Genomic DNA, 20995 nt, shown 5'->3' on the forward strand with positions numbered 1-20995 from the left:
CCTGTCCACAACCTCAAACAGTCACACTCCAAACTCCACTATTTTTTTTTTTTTAAGTCCGCAAACGTGCAACTATAACGAAAAACCCGTACGTGTTCACAAAAAAAGTGCAAGTGCAAAACACCACACGAAAAAGTGCACTTAGGGGTGTGCTTTTGTCCTACCCCTAAAGGGGCTGGATCGCTACCCTGATCCCCCGGGGCACGAAGCTCCTGACAGGGACAAGGTTCCCATTTGGTCCTCCTGGCCAAAAGGCCTGGTGGACCACCGTTCCTTGTGTCCAGCCGAAGCCGGACACCCAGTACTTGGTCAGGGGGCTCTCCCGAAGAGAAAACCCCCTAGGGATCAGGGGAGGAAAGAACCAAAAGGCCACACATCCTCCCCCTAGACTTCAGGGCAGGCCCGAGGACCCACACCCTCCATCCTGTGGAAAACACACACAAAAGTAAGAAAAAGTGACAAAACGTGGGAGTGAAATAAATGAAATAAATAAAAAATAATAAAGTGGCCGTGTCAAATTGTGCACAGACCAGGCCCTGAGGCCTGTAGCAAAAATTGCCCTGGTCCTAGCCAAAAGGCCTGGTCCTAAGGGCACTTGTGCAAAAAGAGTGAAAAAACATTGACCTTGTGCCATCTTCACACTGTGGGGTCCCACACCCAGGTGTTACTAGTGGCACCCCTGAGGGCGTCTACTCAGGGGGCACTGAGTTTGCAGACTTTCTGCCTTCCCGACCCCTGGCCAGACAAGGTAGATCCATCCAAATCAGGAGGTACTGGGTCCTTCCGGTCTCCTCGGGGGGAATTACTCACAGGTCCCAGCTACGTGTGGGCATCCCGGTTTCTGTCCCCCCGGTACTAGCCTTCCAGACCCCCATCATACCAGTGAGGGTACTATACAACAGCCATCCCAAAGCTAGAATGGCCGGGAGCACCCCCACTGGACACTGATAAGAACAGATACTACACTTGATCTTAGCCACAAGGCCGAGAAGCGATTTCTAATAGCTTTTATTTCCATACATACAAATGCACTGGGAACACTACACATTCTATTCCACATCAAAACATGAAGTGAATATTAGACTGTTCAAAAAAATAGCAGTGTTTGTATTCTTCTTTACAAACTCAAACATTCACTATATAAACTGAAAAATGTTTGAAGATTTTGCTTTCCTTTGAATCACTTAATTAATATTTAGTTGTATAAGCACTGTTTCTGAGAACTGCTGTACATCTGTGTTGCATGGAGTCAACCAACTTCTGGCACCTGTGAACAGGTATTCCAGCCCAGGATGATTGGACTACATTTCACAGTTCTTCTCTATTTCTTGGTTTTGCCTCAGAAACTGCATTTTTGATGTCACCCCACAAGTTTTCTATTGGATTAAGATTCGGGGATTGGGCTGGCCACTCCATAACGTCAATCTCATTTTATAAAAAAGATTTTTAAGATAGCTCCTAGCTGATGCCTGGAGGAGTTGTAACATCCAAGCATTCAATTCAAAGTGTCTCCCACTGAAGGATACTTCTGTCCCAATCAGAACCCCGTGGATCAGAGGAGATGACCTCAAGGACGAAAAAGCGAATAACAGTATTGTAATAGATCATAACAGAGATTGATGAGCTGAAAATCTAGTAACAATCCTTACTGTTCCAGGATCTGTTCTAGGTGTGGTATCATATAGCAAAGAAGCTCTAGATTGATTGATAGCTTTGTTGTAAGCTTACTTTATAACAGAGTGCATGAATTTCTCAAGCTAGTAGTCATTTCTGTAAATGATCAGCCTGATCTTTGAAATCTAGCTCACAAGTGCAGTTCCTGAGTAAGGTACTGCGCATATGGGATACTATGAATCAAGGGTTCTAGGTGTGAACTTGTTGCATGTAGGAGAGTATTACCTGCACTGAGTTTACAGTACAGATTAGTTGGATCAAATTCATTGCCCTGGATTTAAATATACAAATCCAGACATGAAACACTGGTAGGATTAAAGTGTAAGTAAACCTTAAGTTGAAGTTCAAAGCTTCCAAGAACAGTTGTAACATATCCCGAGATCCTGTCTAAATGATCAGGAGGTGACAAAAATGGAGCATAGATGTCATCAGGAAAAAAAACATTCCTTCCCAACCTCCTAAATACAAATTCACATACGAGGGTGTGCAACATGTGCACATTACAACACCATGTATTTGCAGAAAACAGCTGTCCAAGAAAATAAAGTAATTTCTGGTCAGTATGAATCAAAGTAGTTCAAGAACAAACTCGTTTAAAGCCCAAGTTAACCTTTCTTCCATGAGAAAGGGTCCTGCTCATGGGGAATACTTGGGTAAAGACCCTTGATATCTACCGCCATGATCTCCTCAACATGTTTCAGTAGGTCTATTTATAGTAGGGAATGGTTACATTTGGTTAGATGTCCTTTCATTTCCTGTCCTGGAGGAACAACAGGGAATGAGAAGTGAGGCAATTTTCACCTGAACATTTGTCCCCATTGGAGAATTTATTCTGACCTCTTGGTGAGGTGACAGATTTAAAATTTTGCATTTCCTTTCACTTTCTTTGTCAGTGACAATGGCCTCCAAGACAAACAAGGTGTGAATCTTCCAAATAGTGACACATATTAAAATAAAAAAATTGAGGAAGGGCCCACCCTTTTCCCACTCTATCAAAAGCAAAAAACAATATCCCTTTGCATACACACTTGACACCTATAATTAGTTTGAAGCAAGAAAACTAACATAGAAAATGTAGAGAAAACAAATGTAGAGAAAGTACCATACCCTGCATACCATACTCTGCATACTGCAACTTTCTGATAGGAAGGCCTCATGCACACTAGACAGTTTCAACGCTGCTCTGAGGGGCATCTGGCTTTTTTTTCTGCCCACCTCTGCATGAAAGCCTATGTGTCCATGCACACAAAGTCATTTAGAGGAGTTTAGAGGAAGAAAAAAAAACACTGTCAGCGCGTCTAGGAGCAGCAAAGGTTTTGCAGAAAAAATGCTTGACGTGTGTAAATGGGCTAAATATGTGTTAAGGCTCGGCACGTGTACAGCACTTGAGTGTTAATTCATTTCAATGGCCAAAATAAATTATTATTCTGACCAATGAAATGAATTAACGCCCAAGCACTTGAGTGTCTAAACATGCCTAAATGAGTTGCACACATTTACAAGCATCAAGCTTTTTTTCTAACAAAACTCTGTTGCCAGGAGGAAAGAGATTGCCAAACGTCCAGTGTGCATGGGGCCTTAATATTCATAGGTAATCCCCCTCCCATCAATGGTCTTTCATGAACTAAGCATTGCATGTTGAGAGGAAAGATTTTATATACTGGTATACCCCAAACTTGAAGCACTGGATTTTGGTTGTAGTAGCAGATACAAGTTCAGTCAGTGCTACCATGATAATGGCAGGCATCTTAAAGTGGCCATGACATTATAGGGTCATTTTACAAAACAGATAAGGTAAGTGTTTATATACTTACCTTTCTGATGGCCTATGTACTGAGAAGTTCCCCCTACTGCTGCTGTGGTTCCTCCCACTGGTTCCTATGCATATTGTAGTAAAATATGAACCAGCAGGAGGAAACACAGTGATCAAATTGGAGGAAAATTTTATACACAAACCAAAAAAAAAAATGACTGTGTAAAACACTCAATAATTTTCACCCTGTGCCACAGAATCACATTTAAATCAACAAAATTAACAAAAGTTATTGTTGTCACCTTTATTCAAATTGAAGCATTTTAAATTTAGTGTACCCAATATCTCCAATAAAGAAACCTAGATACGGTGGTGCTACAACAGTCAACAAAGCAAAAATTCACAAATTCTCAAATATAACATAAAAAGATGAAACAAAATGAAAATAAAAACATAAAACACCCAGTGTACACTTGTAATACATTTAATAAGTGTCCACATTACATATTCATCAAAACACAATCTTCTTATCCACTGTATAATTCTATGGGCACCATGTTCTCCAGTGAGACCCACTTCCCACAGGACACTCACTCACCAAGCCTCATTGCCTCTCATTCTATTGATCAGCATAATGCGATTTAAATCTCAGTGCACCACTTCGAAGACTTCAGTCTGGTCAACTGTGTCCCTTCTATCCAACAGATATCTCCTAGATTGTAAGCTCCGAGGAGCAGGGCCCTCCTATCCCTCTTGTATTGAACTGTATTGTTGCTGTATTGTCTCCCATTATATTGTAAAGCGCTGAGCAAACTGTTGGCACTATATAAATCCTGTATAATAATAATATATTCTCCAGCAACAAAAAAGGAAATCCACAATAGTGCAGTATTGCTAAAAAGCACTATTTATTGATCCTTCAGCTTATTATTATTATACAAGATTTATATAGCGCCAACAGTTTGCTCAGCGCTTTACAATATAAAGGGAGACAATACAACAACAATACAGTTCAATATAAGAGGGTTAGGAGGGCCCTGCTCCTTGGAGCTTACAATCTAATCTCAGTTTTAAAAACTACTCACAAGCATAAAGATAGTAAATATTCCACATTCCATAAACATCTTTAGTACAAAACCGCTTAGTGGTCGGATAGTAGCTAGTGTATGCCGAAAGCCTCGGAGTCTCTTCCAGCCAGCCTTCCATCATCTCCGAATTGTCACTTCTGCTGCTGCATGATGCATCACATCTGGTTCAATACAGCCATGCATCTGGCGATCTGAAGTGTGTAAATGCTTCTTTCCCAGATTATATTATTTGTAAAAGTGACAGGGTCACTTAGAAGTGTTTGCTTTACAATGCCTTTGTCAGTTTAAGTTAATGGTATCCTTTAAGAAAATGTGACATTATCATTTGGCTTAATAATGATTAGTGGAACTGTGCATGCTGTCTGAACCATCTAAGTTTAATGTGTTATATGGCCAATGTAAAATGTTTGTAGAAGGTAAGGTGTTTGGTGGTAAGATAAGGAAGTGCTTTATGGCCAACTAACTAAATTATTGCTTTTTATTGATTTTTTTTTATGGCTTTCTAAAGGTATATATCTATATATGATCATAAAGCCCAAATTGTATGTATTTCATTTAGATATAGAGCTACAGTAAAATAAGTGATTGGTATGGGCAGCACAGTGGCTAAAGGGTTAGCACTTCTGCCTGACAGTACTAGGGTTCATTGGTTCAAATCCCAACCACAGCACCACCTGCCTAGAGTTTGCACATTCTCCCTGTGCCTGCATAGGCTTCCTCCAAGTACTCCGGTTTCCTCCCACACTCCAGAGACATGCTGGTAGGTTAATTTGATCCAGTCTAAATTGGCCCTAGTACAGTGGGGCAAAAAAGTATTTAGTCAGCCACCAATTGTGCAAGTTCTCCCACTTAAAAAGATGAGAGAGGCCTGTAATTGGCATCATAGGTAGACCTCAACTATGAGAGATAAATTGAGAAAAAAAATCCAGACAATCACATTGGCTGATTTGGAAAGAATTTATTTACAAATTATGGTGGAAAATAAGTATTTGGTCAATATCAAAAGTTCATTTCAATACTTTGTTATACAGTTGTGTTCAAAATAATAGCAGTCAGACATCACTAACCTGATCAATCACTGTTTTTGGTAAAAATGATATTTCTACATGGCAAATAATTTACTAGCAGGTGTAGTAGAGTAATAGAAATCCAACAGACCCAACAGTCGTGACATGCATGCTGCTGATTCTGTGTAATTGAATCACTAATTGAAAAGGACATGTTCAAAATAATAGCAGTGTGGAGTTCTGTTAGTGAGGTAATTCATTCTTTGAAAAACAGGTGGCAATTATTGCCTTTATTTAAGGAAGGAAGGCAGCAAATGTTGTACATGCTGGTTACAGTGCATTTCTCTCTGAAATTCTGAGGAAAATGGGTCATTCCAGACATTGTTCAGAAGAACAGCGTACCTTGATTAAAAAGTTGATTGGAGAGGGGAAAACATATAAAGAAGTGCAGAAAATGATAGGCTGCTCAGCTAAAATGATCGCAAATGCTTTAAAATGGCAACCAAAACCTGAAAGACGTGGAAGAAAGCGAAAAACTACCATTCGAATGGATAGAAGAATAGTCAAAATGGCAAGGACTCAGCCAACAATCAGCTCCAGGAAGATCAAAGAAGGTCTAAAGTTCCCTGTGAGTACTGTTACAATTAGAAGACGCCTATGTGAAGCCAAGCTGTCTGCAAGAAGCCCCCGCAAAGTCCCACTGTTGAAAAAAAGTAATGTGCTGAAGAGGTTACAATTTGCCAAAGAGCACATTGACTGGCCTAAAGAGAAATGGCACAACATTTTGTGGACTGATGAAAGTAAGATTGTTCTTTTTGGGTCTAGTGGCCGGAGACAGTTTGTCAGACGACCCCCAAACACTGAATTCAAGCCACAGTACACTGTGAAGACAGTGAAGCATGGTTGCGCAAGCATCATGATATGGGGATGTTGAGCTTGGTTTTGTTGTTTTTATTAGGGATTAACAACTTGGATGGGGTCTAGGAGTATATGGGATGCCCAAATAACTGTACAACTTTTAGGACAAATTTCTCAGCATAAATAGACAAAAATCAGCAAACAATCTCTGTAACCCCAGATGAAAATCTCCTCATCCACTGGCTTTCCTGAGGGTGTCCCTGGACAAGAGATTCCAAGATCTACTATGAATTAGTCACAGGGAGAACTAGTTGGGTACTGCACTTGACTACCCTCTCCCTTCTTTAGCCCACGGGGTGTAGAAGTACTCACACTGTCCTATTCCTGTAGCTTATTGAGTTGCAGCTGCTTTCAGGCCTTATGCTTAGCTGGATTCTTCCCTGCTGACAGGCTGTCCTTCCTAGTAGACTGTGTGACAGTGGAGAGCCTTCTGTCCAACTTCAGCCTCCAGGTAGTCCCTCCTCTGCTGGGATCCCCTCCCAGGCTCCACACACCAGCACCTTCCTTCACTTCATCTTCCACTGGACTCCCCTGCTGTGCATATTTAAGCATCATGATATGGGGATGTTTCTCATACTACGGTGTTGGGCCTATTTATCGCATACCAGGGATCATGGATCAGTTTGAATACATCATAATACTTGAAGAGGTCATGTTTCCTTATGCTGAAGAGGCAGGGGCGGACTGACCATTTGGAAACTCGGGCACTGCCCGAGGGCCCGGGGTCAGTAGGGAGCCCCAGGAGATGCCCCTGGTACCTTTTTCATAGGCTTTTTTGAGTTTGGGCAAGGACACAGGGGCCCCATGTTCTCCTATTGCCCGAGGGCCCCATGAGTTGTCAGTCCGCCCCTGTGAAGAGGAAATACCCTTGAAATGGGTGTTCCAACAAGACAACGATCCCAAACACACCAGTAAATGTGCAACATCTTGGTTCCAGACCAACAAGATTGACGTTATGGAGTGGCCAGCCCAATTCCCTGATCTTAATCCAATAGAAAACTTGTGGGGTGACATCAAAAATTCAGTTTCTGAGGCAAAACCAAGAAATAGAGAAGAACTGTGGAATGTAGTCCAATCATCCTGGGCCGGAATACCTGTTCACAGGTGCCAGAAGTTGGTTGACTCCATGCAACACAGATGTACAGCAGTTCTCAGAAATAGTGCTTATACAACTAAATATTAATTAAGTGATTCAAAGGAAAGCAAAATCTTCAAATATTTTTCAGTTTATATATTGAATGTTTGAGTTTGTAAAGAAGAATACAAACACTGCTATTTTTTTGAACAGCCTAATATTCACTTTTCTTAAATTTTTTTAGAGGAACAACACAAATTTGATCTATTTTTCTTCATGTTTTGATTTGGAATAGAATGTGTAGTGTTCCCAATGCATTTGTGTGTATGGAAATAAAAGCTATTAGAAGGATTTTGAGCTTTATTCACTTTTTCACATTGCTATTATTTTGAACACAACTGTATGTCTACTTATTACGGCCATAAACCCTGGCTGTTACTAAAGAGCGGGTCCTATTTTTTTATGATTATGGCTAATTTGTATTTCTCTTTACATCTCCAGTCATTTCTATTTGTTATATTATCTCAATATACTGTATCTTTTTGCAACTGTATTGTTTTGCTTTTTTACTTTTGTGCTTGGTTCTCTAAGTAGCTCTGGACTGTCTGGCTGTGTGTTTTTCCCTTTCTTTGCCCATTGGCGTGGTAAGATCTGGCACCCCCCATCCTGACAGTCCTGAAAAGATATTATTATGGTGTTTTCACAACATAGGTGTATAACTGGGAGACAGAGTATTGTCACCCTTTAACTGAAAGTGCCTGATCAAGAACCTTTATGACAGGATCACCAAGCATTATTATAAAGAAAGCTGCAGGTTTAAAAATCAATTTTACAAATACATTAACATGTTAATGCTTATGTGAGGTTTTAGTGATTGGGTTTACATATACGTTAATGCAGGGCTTAAAATTTCAGTCCTGAGCTACTAGCCAGGCCTTAAGAGTTACTCACCACCAGTTGCCCCACCCAACCCCTACCCTGCTACACCCCTAATTCCGCCCCTAAACACGCCCTCATAAATTATTTCATGAAATTACACTGTTAAATGTTAACCACATTACATCAGGGTCCCCAGAGTCCCCCCACATTACATCGGGCCTCCAATGTCCCTTTAAACACTCCATCATATTTAAACCATGCACCGCATACAACCATAACCTCCCATAATCTTTCACTCACAAAACCGTAACTCTACCAAGCATATCCTACCTACTATCTAACCCAGCATTACTTCAAATGCCCAATATTCTACCACCCAAAACAACCACATAATCCTTTACCTGACCAAATCACCCATACATGTAGGTTTACATACAGACACATGTACATACACACACAGACATGTACACACACACACCCTCACATAGAAACATGTATACACACACACACAGAAACATGTACAGACACATATACATGTGCATACACACAGACACATGTACATACACAGAAATACACATGCACAGACATATGTACAGACATGTACATACAAACATACATGTACATACACGCAGACACACACAAACACACACACAGATACATGTACATACACACACACACCAATACACACACACACACAAATACAGACACACATACAAATACACACACATACACTCACACACAGCCCTATAAAAATTTGCAGTATATCGTTACCTTCACTCACAGAGCCGGATACTGCCCTCTAGGGGGAGGCAGAGAGCACAGCACACACTCCTTCCTTTGCTTTCATTTTGCTCAACTATTGAGCAGTCTGACGGCTCCCAGTGCGAATGACAGATCCGGCCCTGAGTTCTGAGCCTGTTCAGCAAGACGGCCCTGGGGACACACTCGCCCCCACCATAATTTCCACTCGCCAATGTGAGCAGGCGAGTGTGAATTTCAAGCCCTGCGTTAATGTATTTTGAATACTGCAATATGAACAAACACATATATGTAACACTACCCTCTCCAGAGCTGCTGAGTTTTTGGGTTCCCCCTAAGCTCTGCACAGCCAGGCAACATATATTTTCCAGCACTCTCATCCAAAGTCAGTAAAACAGTCCTTGAGCTTGGTTTTGTTGTTTTTATTAGGGATTAACAACTTGGATGGGGTCTAGGAGTATATGGGATGCCCAAATAACTGTACAACTTTTAGGACAAATTTCTCAGCATAAATAGACAAAAATCAGCAAACAATCTCTGTAACCCCAGATGAAAATCTCCTCATCCACTGGCTTTCCTGAGGGTGTCCCTGGACAAGAGATTCCAAGATCTACTATGAATTAGTCACAGGGAGAACTAGTTGGGTACTGCACTTGACTACCCTCTCCCTTCTTTAGCCCACGGGGTGTAGAAGTACTCACACTGTCCTATTCCTGTAGCTTATTGAGTTGCAGCTGCTTTCAGGCCTTATGCTTAGCTGGATTCTTCCCTGCTGACAGGCTGTCCTTCCTAGTAGACTGTGTGACAGTGGAGAGCCTTCTGTCCAACTTCAGCCTCCAGGTAGTCCCTCCTCTGCTGGGATCCCCTCCCAGGCTCCACACACCAGCACCTTCCTTCACTTCATCTTCCACTGGACTCCCCTGCTGTGCATATTTAAGGGTTGTCCTAGCCACCATGCCAAGCCTCCTACCTGGGGATTGGCCAGGTTCCCTCAAACATGCAAATACAGGCCTACTCTCTTCCTCTACCCCTCTTCTAGAAAGTGCCAGAGAACGGTGGGAGTGCTCTAGAAGCCCTAACCTTCCCAGCTTGCCCTGAGGTAACCTCACTGCCTCACTTCCAAGCTGACTCATCCCAGGCTTCTAGCAAACCCTGACAACCAAAATCTTACCTAAACTGGAGGGCACTGCATCAAATAATACTCCACACTACCACAATAAATGTAAAATATTATAACTACAAAGACAAATATTGTGATTGCTGCAGCAATTGTCATTTGTTCCCACTCCAAAAAAAATCTCAGATGAAAATAAAACTCTGTGTAATCAAACAAAATCTATGTCTATAACCTCTGAATCAAACATGTTCTCAATTAAGTAAAATATAGTATAATATAGTAAATATAGTATATCACAGTGTCTTTCTTAAGAAATGACAGTGTAAAGTCCAACATATGCATCCACTCTTGTGAAATAATTGATAAAGTATACTTTTTCTTCCATCATCAGAATGAAATACAAACCAGTGTGCACAGTGATGATTTTGCAGATTGCCCTCAAACAGTGCTTCCTTCACCTTCCAGCCAAGCTGCTTACCTCAGATTTTGACCTACTCAAAGTTTGGTCAAATTTGCCTTGCGCTTTAAGAAGGGGCTATCTTGCCTAGTCACATGTCTGATGAAAGGGTCCTGCATGGATCTGAAACGTTGCACTTGTTCTTTTGTGATGTGATCTTTCTGCAATAAATGCCTTTGGACTACATTTGGAGATCCTTGGTGTGCTGGCGAATATGTGAATTTTCCATGGTGTTTCCAGTATCCAGCTGGTAGTCACTGCAGCACTTGCTACTGATGAGCCCTGTTTCCAGGAATGTGTGCGATGGGCATATAGACAAGAATATCTTAGCAGTTGTCATCCTCTCATACTCATGGCATCCTCAAACGTTTACAGGCTGCTGGCAGTTTGACTGGACAGTGCGCCTATGCCTTCCACCCTCACCCAATGCCAGAACCTCATGCATTGGGACTAAATGCATGAACAAGAGGCATTACAGCCTCATTTTGGCCTCAGTTTAGTTTGGACCCTGTAGTGGCAGGGTAACCATAACAGGTATTTGTCAAACCTGACCCAGATTTCATTTAGAAAGTTCTGGATCCCTACATGGTATCCTGTTATGTACACAATTCATGTTTTGTGCTTATTACATATAGCAAGCTGAATAGAGACAATCAGTTATACAAGTGGTGTTTCCAGCTGTAAATGTACAATTTCCCTGGATTATTCTAATATTTAACAAAGCCTGGTGTAAAACCCTTTCCATTTTTTATAAGCTGAGTAATCATGACTTGATGGAGATGAAAGTAACATATTGTTCTGTATATTTTTTTCTAGCCATGAGTGTTAAAATCACTTTATACACTCAGAAATGTGTTTTGATGAAAGCATGACTCATTTCAAACATCTTGTATCATGTATTGCACGTTATCTATGTAATCAGATACAGCTAAGGTTATTATGATTCAGATGAAGATCTGGGACCATTTTATGCCAATTTAAGGAAACAGTACATACATCTATAGCTCACAATGTACCAACACATGTTTGCTCACTTCTGAGCATCTGGATCTTTGTCAGTTATGCCCACAGCCAAATATGTGTGACCCAGCCAACCAGAATAAAAGGCAAAAGCAATATAAAATAGGACAGGTTGAAGAGCAATTTTATATACTTAAAGGGCCATATAGCAATTGAATTGTCCATCTTAGTAGTTTATTATTATCAACATATTTGCCTCTGATCAGATATCAATATAACATAAGTGTTTAACTGCAATGATGGGTCTAAATTTTTTTAATCTGGCAAAATAAACCAGCCTGGGTTGGATATTAGAATAAATGTCCTTTCAATCAATATATTAACTCTCTATTCAAGGAGAAAACATGCAAAGTGTGCAGTTTTTATGTAAGAAACTCAGATGTAGTCTCTACTTTTCCATGCTCTTTTCCTCTAGGTGCACACATGTGCTCAGTTTAAGGTCCCAGTCATGCCATGCACATCTGTCTACATGATCAAGCTTACCCTTGCACCAGCCTATATGCCGGTGCAAGAAAATACATCTGGAGCAATTTCCTCGCTGGTTAGTCACTTTAATGTCTAAGTTCCTGTTGTGCTGTCAGTTCATTAGATTGTTCCTCCTCTGCATACTTTTTAATCCTTGCTACACACCCCAAAGTCTGGGCCTTTGGATTCTGATTCTTCACGTTTCATTTGCCAGTTTAGCCATTCATTGTTTGTGCATTAATTCTTAACATTTGTGTATATGGGTGTGGCAGTGGGGTGTGTGTAATTGCATACTTTGTGCTATAATGTGTCCCTCTTTTTCATCTCAGAAAGTTGGGATGGTCACTGTCAGGGGCGGACTGACAACTCATGGGGCCCCCGGGCAATAGGGGATCATGGGGCCCCTGTGTCCTTGCCCAAACTCAAAAAAGCCTATGAAAAAGGTACCAGGGGCAGCTCATGGGGCCCCCTACTGACCCTGGGCCCTCGGGCAGTGCCCGAGTTTCCAAATGGTCAGTCCACACCTGGTCACTGTCACATTGTCCAGCTACTTCCAATGCATAAAAATCCAACCAAAAGCAGATTCAGAAAGCCTTAAAATGACACTAAACAAAATCTTTATTCTACAAAAATACTGTAATCTATACACCTCCTCTACTTAATGACCCTGTAATCCAGTTTTTCGTGGTTCTAAACCTTCTGCATGCAGCTCTTCCTAGCCCCTCTTCCCCCTTATAAGTACCTGATCCTGATCTTGATTTTGCACTATGCATGAGAACAAAGGCTCTCTTGGCTTTCTCCCTCCTCATTGGCTCAGAGACAGCAGTGGAAGCCATTGACTCGGGGGTGGGGGAGCAGGGCTGAGTTGTGCTTTGTGTGTCTATGGACATAAAGAGCCAGCTTGGGAACGAGCCTGCACAAGTGCCCCCATAGCAAGCGCTTGTTTGCTATGGTGGACACTTGGCAGGGGATGGTGCCTAGAGCACGGGCTGCAGAACGTAGAAGAGGAGGACTGGAGCTGCTCTGTGCAAAACCACTACACACAACAGGTAAGTAAAACATGTTTGTTATATTTATAAAATAAAGTTTGATCCTTTACAATCACTTTAAATTGTTTCTTACTGTGCTTTTCTGCCTCTTTGTAACATTCTCTGTGAGCTTCTGAAGCTTACTTATTCCTCCTCACTTTTGTTTTTTTGAAGGAACAACGGACGATAGTTGCAGTCATGTGCACTTCTCTAAGCACACTACAAATCCCATAGTTCAAAGTCCATATTCCATCTTAGGAGTGAGCAAGAGAGGGTGGATACATTCCTACATACAGTGGGACCATGGAGAACAAATATAACCACCGTCTAAGAGGAAGTTCGATAAATGCAGCAGCAGCAAAAAAAAAAAAATTTGGATGTGGCTGAGAGCAATATAAGGTACTTTGCAAGTTAATTATGAATTCCAGGTATGCATATTTTGTCACTTTGTCACTTCAAAGACAAATTGGCTGCTCTAACAGGTGTTCTGAAGAATGATCATGGTAGCAAAACTGTAGCATGGACCTTTACATTTTATGGAGAATGTTCACCCTTTAAAAAAAAAATGAAAGTACTGTAAAATACTGTATACTATACTATACAAATACTGTAGCTGTTGACTTTCAATAAACAGACATGTACCTGACCCAGGATCCAGTGGTGTCCTTACCCGACCCAGCTCTTTGCCAGTCTTCAGGTCCAGGCACTGGCAACTGTGGACAGCTGGATGTGACCCACTCCAACCTCAACAAAAGACATTCCAAACATGGGGTGGGGGGAGTAAAAACATAACTTTTAGGCGAAGTTCAGCTTTAATGTTGTACACGGGCGGACTGACCATTCGAGCACTCGGGCACTGCCGAGGGCCCGGGGTCAGTAGGGGGCCCCATGAAATGCCCCTGGTACCTTTTTATAGGCTTTTTTGGGTGTGCTTTGAGTGTGGGCAAGGACACAGGGGCCCCACGATCCCTTATTGCCTGGGGGCCCCATGAGTTGTCAGTCCGCCCCTGATTGTACATCACCAAATGATAGAAGTTCAGATCAGATAAGCTATTTGTGTGGTGGAACCAGACAAGATCTCAACATTCTGTCCATCATGTCATTCTCACCCTTTCTATGAGTAGGGGGTGGACAAAGCATAATGCCTAATGCAGCCATGATGTTGCAGTGATCTCTGCTGCCATGGTTAATAAAAATGCTTACATCATTCCTTAACATACTTGAGACTCTTTCTGTTGGCTTTGGCAAAGTTCTCACAAATATTCTGCCTACAAGAATAGAAAGGCCAAAAATCACCCTGAATAGTGTTTGTATTCTTGGCTTCAGAATAATGTAATTTATACCTATGAATCGAAATCACGCTGTGTATTCAAATATTAATTAATTTGTATCTATCTGTATGGCAATCCTGTGCCTAGACCCTTTAAACAATGAAAGTGCATGATCAACACTTTTTCTATAAACAGTAATTTAAATACATCGAAAAGCAGTCACTTTCATTGTAGGTTTCACAGAGACATGGAGAAGAATTGTGTTCAATCGTATGATCTCTTCTGGGGATATTTTCACAGAAACAATGTTGGGCTGTAAATCCTGCACAGAACCATGTACTTGTAATAGCTATGGGAGACTGTTCTATGATAGCAACACAAAAGGAATTAGCATTCTGAGATATTACTGCTTAGGTATTCACTAGGCGACATTTAGTAGGTTTACATTGATCGGGGCGCTGGGTTATGAGAAAAGATTGGAAATAGATCTAAACCTTTTATCAAGTGCCTGTTACTGCTGTTTACTTAATGAAGGTTTAAAGACTTATAGAAAATAGATATATGCTTTCCTTGGACTTTTTGTGTTTCACATTTAGTGGGTGAGACAGGTTTCACATTATTGCAAGACAGCTCCTGTTCTGGTCAATACAGCCAGTGGAAGATTCTTGTGCATTCTTTGTATGAAGCAGAGAATAAGTTAATTGGGATCATGGTCAAGCACACTTATAATAAAATAGTGTGCCTTTACATAGTAATTATTTGGATGAGATCAATACATGATAAAAACGACCTGCAATCACTAATGAAATATGATGACATTTTATACTCTATTGTATATCCACGTAATGCCAAATCATGTATATGTATGTCATTTGACTTTAAGTGGTTGTACCAGGTTGATGCCTGAGGCTTTTTAAACCCAGTGGCTGGTTTTTATGTAAAAGCCCCTGGATGGATTTTACAGGTAGCTGGAGGGGTTGCCCTCCTGCCACCCGACGGTGCCTCTTCTGGGCACTAAAGTTCCTCTGGCCAGCCTGAAAGGAGAGCTGGAGTTTCCGCCCGCTTACCAAAGAGGTCATTGAGGAGCAGAAGGTCCCTGATGATCTCTGTGGTATAGGAAATGCAATAAGCATTTTTTGTCCCTTCTGGTTTCCTGGATGTAAACAGTGCCATTTTCAAATAGGGAAAGTATCTGAACACTCCGACTTTGGTGTGATCAGATGCTTTTAAGGGCAGGAGAGATCTGGGGTCTAATAGTACCTACCACTGCCTATTGCTGTCACCCGGGATGTTTACATTCCTTGTGACAGCAACAAAAGTAAGCAAAAAAAAAAAAGGAAAGAAAGAAACAGTGCAAAAAAAAATTAAATAATTGAAAAATATATATTTTTTAAAGCAACCCTCCTCCCCCTCCCTGTGCTTGCATGCACAGACGAACACATGCGTTGGTCCCGCATGCATATGTAATCAATGATTTCACCACACATGTGGGGTATGGCCATGAATGTCAGAGCGAGAGTAATAATTCTAGCACCAGACCTCCTCTGTAACTCTAAAATGGTAACCTGTAAAGCAGCGGTTCTCAACCTGGGGGTCGCGACCCCTTTGGGGGTCGAACGACCATTTCCCAGGGGTCGCCTAAGACCATCGGAAAACACATATTTCCGATGGTCTTAGGAACCGAGACACCGCTGCAGTCTCCGGCGATGTGTGGGCGGGATGAAACGCTGCTGTCACCCGGCCACACCTCCAAGATCGCTCAGCAGCTCCGCCTCCTCGCCGCTGATTGGCCACCGGAACTGTAGCTCAGGAGAGGCACACAGGTGGCCAATCACCGGCGAGGAGGTGGAGCTTGGAGAGGAGGAGCCAAGCGGCAGCGCGCGGACATCAAAGAAGACCGAGGGAGCGAGTGAAGAGGAGAGCGGCCAGAGAAGGAAGACAGCTGACAGGTAAGTGAGAGAGCGAGCCCAGGCTGGAGCAGGGGTCAGCAAGGTAAGTATCATTGGTGTCAGTGGGAGGAATAGTGCCCCATCATTTGTGTCACTAATACCAACGATGGGGCACTATTCCTCCCCCCACTGACACCGACGATGGGGCACTACTCCTCCCCCCACTGACACCAACGATGGGGCACTATTCCTCCCCCCACTGACACCAACGATGGGGCACTATTCCTCCCCCCACTGACACCAACGATGGGGCACTATTCCTCTCCCCACTGACACCAACGATGTGGCACTATTCCTCCCCCCACTGACACCAACGATGTGGCACTATTCCTCCCCCCCACTGACACCAACGATGGGGCAGTATTCCTCCCCCCACTGACACCAACGATGGGGCAGTATTCCTCCCCCCACTGACACCAACGATGGGGCAGTATTCCTCCCCCCACTGACACCAACGATGGGGCAGTATTCCTCCCCCCACTGACACCAACGATGGGGCAGTATTCCTCCCCCCTCTGACACCAACGATGGGGCAGTATTCCTCCCCCCACTGACACCAACGATGGGGCAGTATTCCTCCCCCCACTGACACCAACGATGGGGCAGTATTCCTCCCCCCACTGACACCAACGATGGGGCAGTATTCCTCCCCCCACTGACACCAACGATGGGGCAGTATTCCTCCCCCCACTGACACCAACGATGGGGCAGTATTCCTCCCCCCACTGACACCAACGATGGGGCAGTATTCCTCCCCCCACTGACACCAACGATGGGGCACTATTTCCCCCCCCCCCCGACCCCAATGATGGGGCACTATTCTCCCCTCCACCACACTGACATCAATGATGGGGCACTATTCCTCCCACTGACACCAATGATGGGGCACTATTCCTCCCCCCACTGACACCAACGATGGGGCACTATTTCCCCCCCCCCCCGACCCCAATGATGGGGCACTATTCTCCCCTCCACCACACTGACATCAATAATGGGGCACTATTCCTCCCACTGACACCAATGATGGGGCACTATTCCTCCCCCCACTGACACCAACGATGGGACACTATTTCCCCCCCCCCGACCCCAATGATGGGGCACTATTCTCCCCTCCACCACACTGACACCAATGATGGGGCACTATTCCTCCCACTGACACCAATGATGGGGCACTATTCCTCCCACTGACACCAATGATGGGGCACTACTCCCCCCACTGACACCAGTGATGGGGCACTACTCCCCCCACTGACACCAGTGATGGGGCACTATTCCTCCCACTGACACCAATGATGGGGCACTACTCCCCCCACTGACACCAATGATGGGGCACTACTCCCCCCACTGACACCAATGATGGGGCACTACTCCCCCCACTGACACCAATGATGGGGCACTACTCCCCCCACTGACACCAATGATGGGGCACTACTCCCCCCACTGACACCAATGATGGGGCACTATTCCTCCCACTGACACCAATGATGTGGCACTATTCCTCCCACTGACACCAGTGATGGGGCACTACTCCCCCCACTGACACCAGTGATGGAGCACTACTCCCCCCACTGACACCAATGATGGGGCACTACTCCCCCCACTGACACCAATGATGGGGCACTACTCCTCCCACTGACACCAATGATGGGGCACTACTCCTCCCACTGACACCAACGATGGGGCACTACTCCTCCCACTGACACCAACGATGGGGCACTATTCCCCCCACTGATACCAACAATGGGGCACTATTCATCCCACTGACATCAGTGACGGGGCACTATTCCTCCCACTGATACCAACAATGGGGCACTATTCATCCCACTGACATCAGTGATGGGGCACTACTCCTTCCACTGACACCAATGACATGGCACTACTCCTCCCACTGCAAAATTACAGTTATGAAGTAGCAATGAAAATAATTTTATGGTTGGGGGTCACCACAACATGAGGAACTGTATTAAGGGGTCGCGGCATTAGAAAGGTTGAGAACCAGTGCTGTAAAGGCTTTTAAAGCATTTCCTATGGCGATGTGGTTTGTCACCATTTCATAAGTGTGGCAATTGTAAAATATGACATGTTAGGTAACTATTTACTCTACATAACACCGTCTTTTCTATTTTACTAAAAATTGGGTATTCTATTGTGTTTGTGTGCATTAAAATTAATTAAAGTGTATTTTTACAAAAATTTTGCCTGAAAAACGCTGCACAAATACTGTGTGACATAAAAAATTGCATAATCCACCATTTTATTATCTAGGGCCTCTGCTAAAATTATATATTGTTCTAGCAAAAAATACTGATCTGTACTTGTAAAAATAAAGTGTCAGAAAAAGGCTTGGTTGATATATATATATATATATATATATACAGAGAGGGAGATATAAACTTTTTAAGTGTATCTAAACTCTTTTTGACTGCTCCTTACTTAAGGTGGATCTAACCCTCCTGAAAAAAAAATCATTTATAGCAGGTTATCATTTTTAAATGTAGTGGCTTCATTGTTTTTTTTTTTTACTTAATTTTCTTGCCAGTAACACATTGTTATCTAAGATTGAAAACACTTACTCATAGTGCTATATCTATGGAACTGAAGCATTGTCACCTCAGGACAGGACTAAAGAACACATCCCCTTATCAACATTTCCATAATATAAAGTGGATGTGTTCTATAGATCACATAGCGAACAGTAAACAATGTTAACTGGTATGAGTGCAACAGAGGCAGAGAACATATGAAGTTACCAGCTCACTAGATTTCTGACAGGATCAACAGATATGTTTGTTTACAGTTATCGAATATTAGAGTTTCCTTACACTTTAATGTACTTTATAAACAGAAAATAGATATTTGCTTCACTTGAACATTTTTTTTCCGTATTTAGTGAGTGAAACAGGTTTCACAATATTGCAGGACAGCCCCTGTTCTGGTCAGTAGAGCAGATATAGAAGATATAGAAGATTTGTGTGTATCCTTTATAGTAGACAGAAAATATGTTAAACAGGATCTTGGTTAAACACACTTATATTAAAATAGTTACATAGTAATTAATTGGATAAAATACAGTGAGATTGGAACATACTAAAGTGCTGAGAATGTAGAAGTAATCTGAAAGTATTTAACGCTTGGAGCACACAGTAAATTAATCCCGTTAATTATTTCCCTGCAATTACAGTGTGTGATATTTATATAGCTGTGAAAATGAAGAATATAAAACAAGACAGTAGTAAAGTAACTGAAGATAAATTCATTTTAGTCATTACACTAAAACTAAATGTTAAAACTAGGTCTTACTTCAATGGTCCTGTTAGATCATTGCTGAATCACATACTGTACAGTAAGTGCAGCAGGCAGCTTAGACACAGGAGAGACGAACCTTGAGGCCCCATCTTCCTCCCCGAACACCTAAAAATACATACATATACAGTATATATATATCCCAAGGTTCTAATGCTTTATATAGATTTATGGATCTTAACTAATCCATTGTTTGCAACACTAAAAAGCTACTGTTTAGACATCCATAATTTCATCTTAAAGTCCGGTTAAATAAAAAAAAGTGATTAAATAAAAAAACAATCTCCACTGGCAGATGCCCCCTTAGCTTGAAACCTCAATAACTGGAATGGGCTTTGGTGATGACAGCATTTTGTGTTATTGTACTTCTTTATATGTAATTTTTCTGTTGCTATATTGAAGTATATCATGTTATTATGATTCTTATGTATGCAGACAGCTGGTAGTGGTTTAGAGCCAATACAAGTTATGTGATTTGCTATGTCCCTCTGTCCTCCCTTCCTATTTAATATTAGTTCAGTCCAGCTAGACTGCACCAATTTATTCTATTTATTCTATGTTCTCTTAGTCAGTGTTAATCAGTGTTAGTCCTTTGCAGAGGCAGGGCTTAGGAAAGTCATTATCTACTTACACCTCAAAAGACTGGAAAAGGATCCTCGGTACTGCACTTGTTTCAAGTATCATTGCCTTGGAATCAACTTCTGTGCCTTATTAAAGAGTTAAGCTGCCTGTGGATGGTGTCAATCAACAGGTACTGTACATACACTCTAGGCTTTTGAAGGTAATGTCAATGCATAAAATGGCTTTTGAAACAGAGCAATAAGAAGACAGATGTCTAAACCCTCTAGCCACACTGCTCTATCTTCTGCTGTGAAGTTGTACCTGTGATTTAGTAAACACATGGTCCCAGTCTGCACAGTCTAAAGGCCCTTTTACAAGAGCATTCCGTCTGGATCAATCTGTCAGTGTTTTAGATGGATCCAGGCTGAACCACAATGTATGTCTATGAGCAGGCATAAGACCCCCCCTCCCCCCTCCTGTGGACATATATGGATGTATAGGTGTCATCTATTTATGTCTGTTCTGTTTACATATATATTTTTGGTAAGAAACATATTTTCTGTTAATTTGTATTTTCTTCTACTATATACTGTATATATATAAAACAGGCATGGGAAAAATGAATATATACTGATGTATACTTAACTGAACTAAAGACAATGTACAAACTG

The 20995-nt window shown here is 42.2% G+C and overlaps 1 pseudogene; it reads right to left on the bottom strand.

Moving 5' to 3' along the window:
• Window positions 1-883: 883 nt before the first annotated feature.
• Window positions 884-996, bottom strand: LOC149444892 (U2 spliceosomal RNA; annotated as a pseudogene).
• Window positions 997-20995: the final 19999 nt, after the last annotated feature.

Source organism: Staurois parvus, unplaced genomic scaffold, assembly GCF_062004578.1.
Source record: "Staurois parvus isolate SC_StPar_1 unplaced genomic scaffold, SC_StPar_1.0 ptg000768l, whole genome shotgun sequence".
In the NCBI taxonomy this organism is placed as follows: domain Eukaryota; kingdom Metazoa; phylum Chordata; class Amphibia; order Anura; family Ranidae; genus Staurois; species Staurois parvus.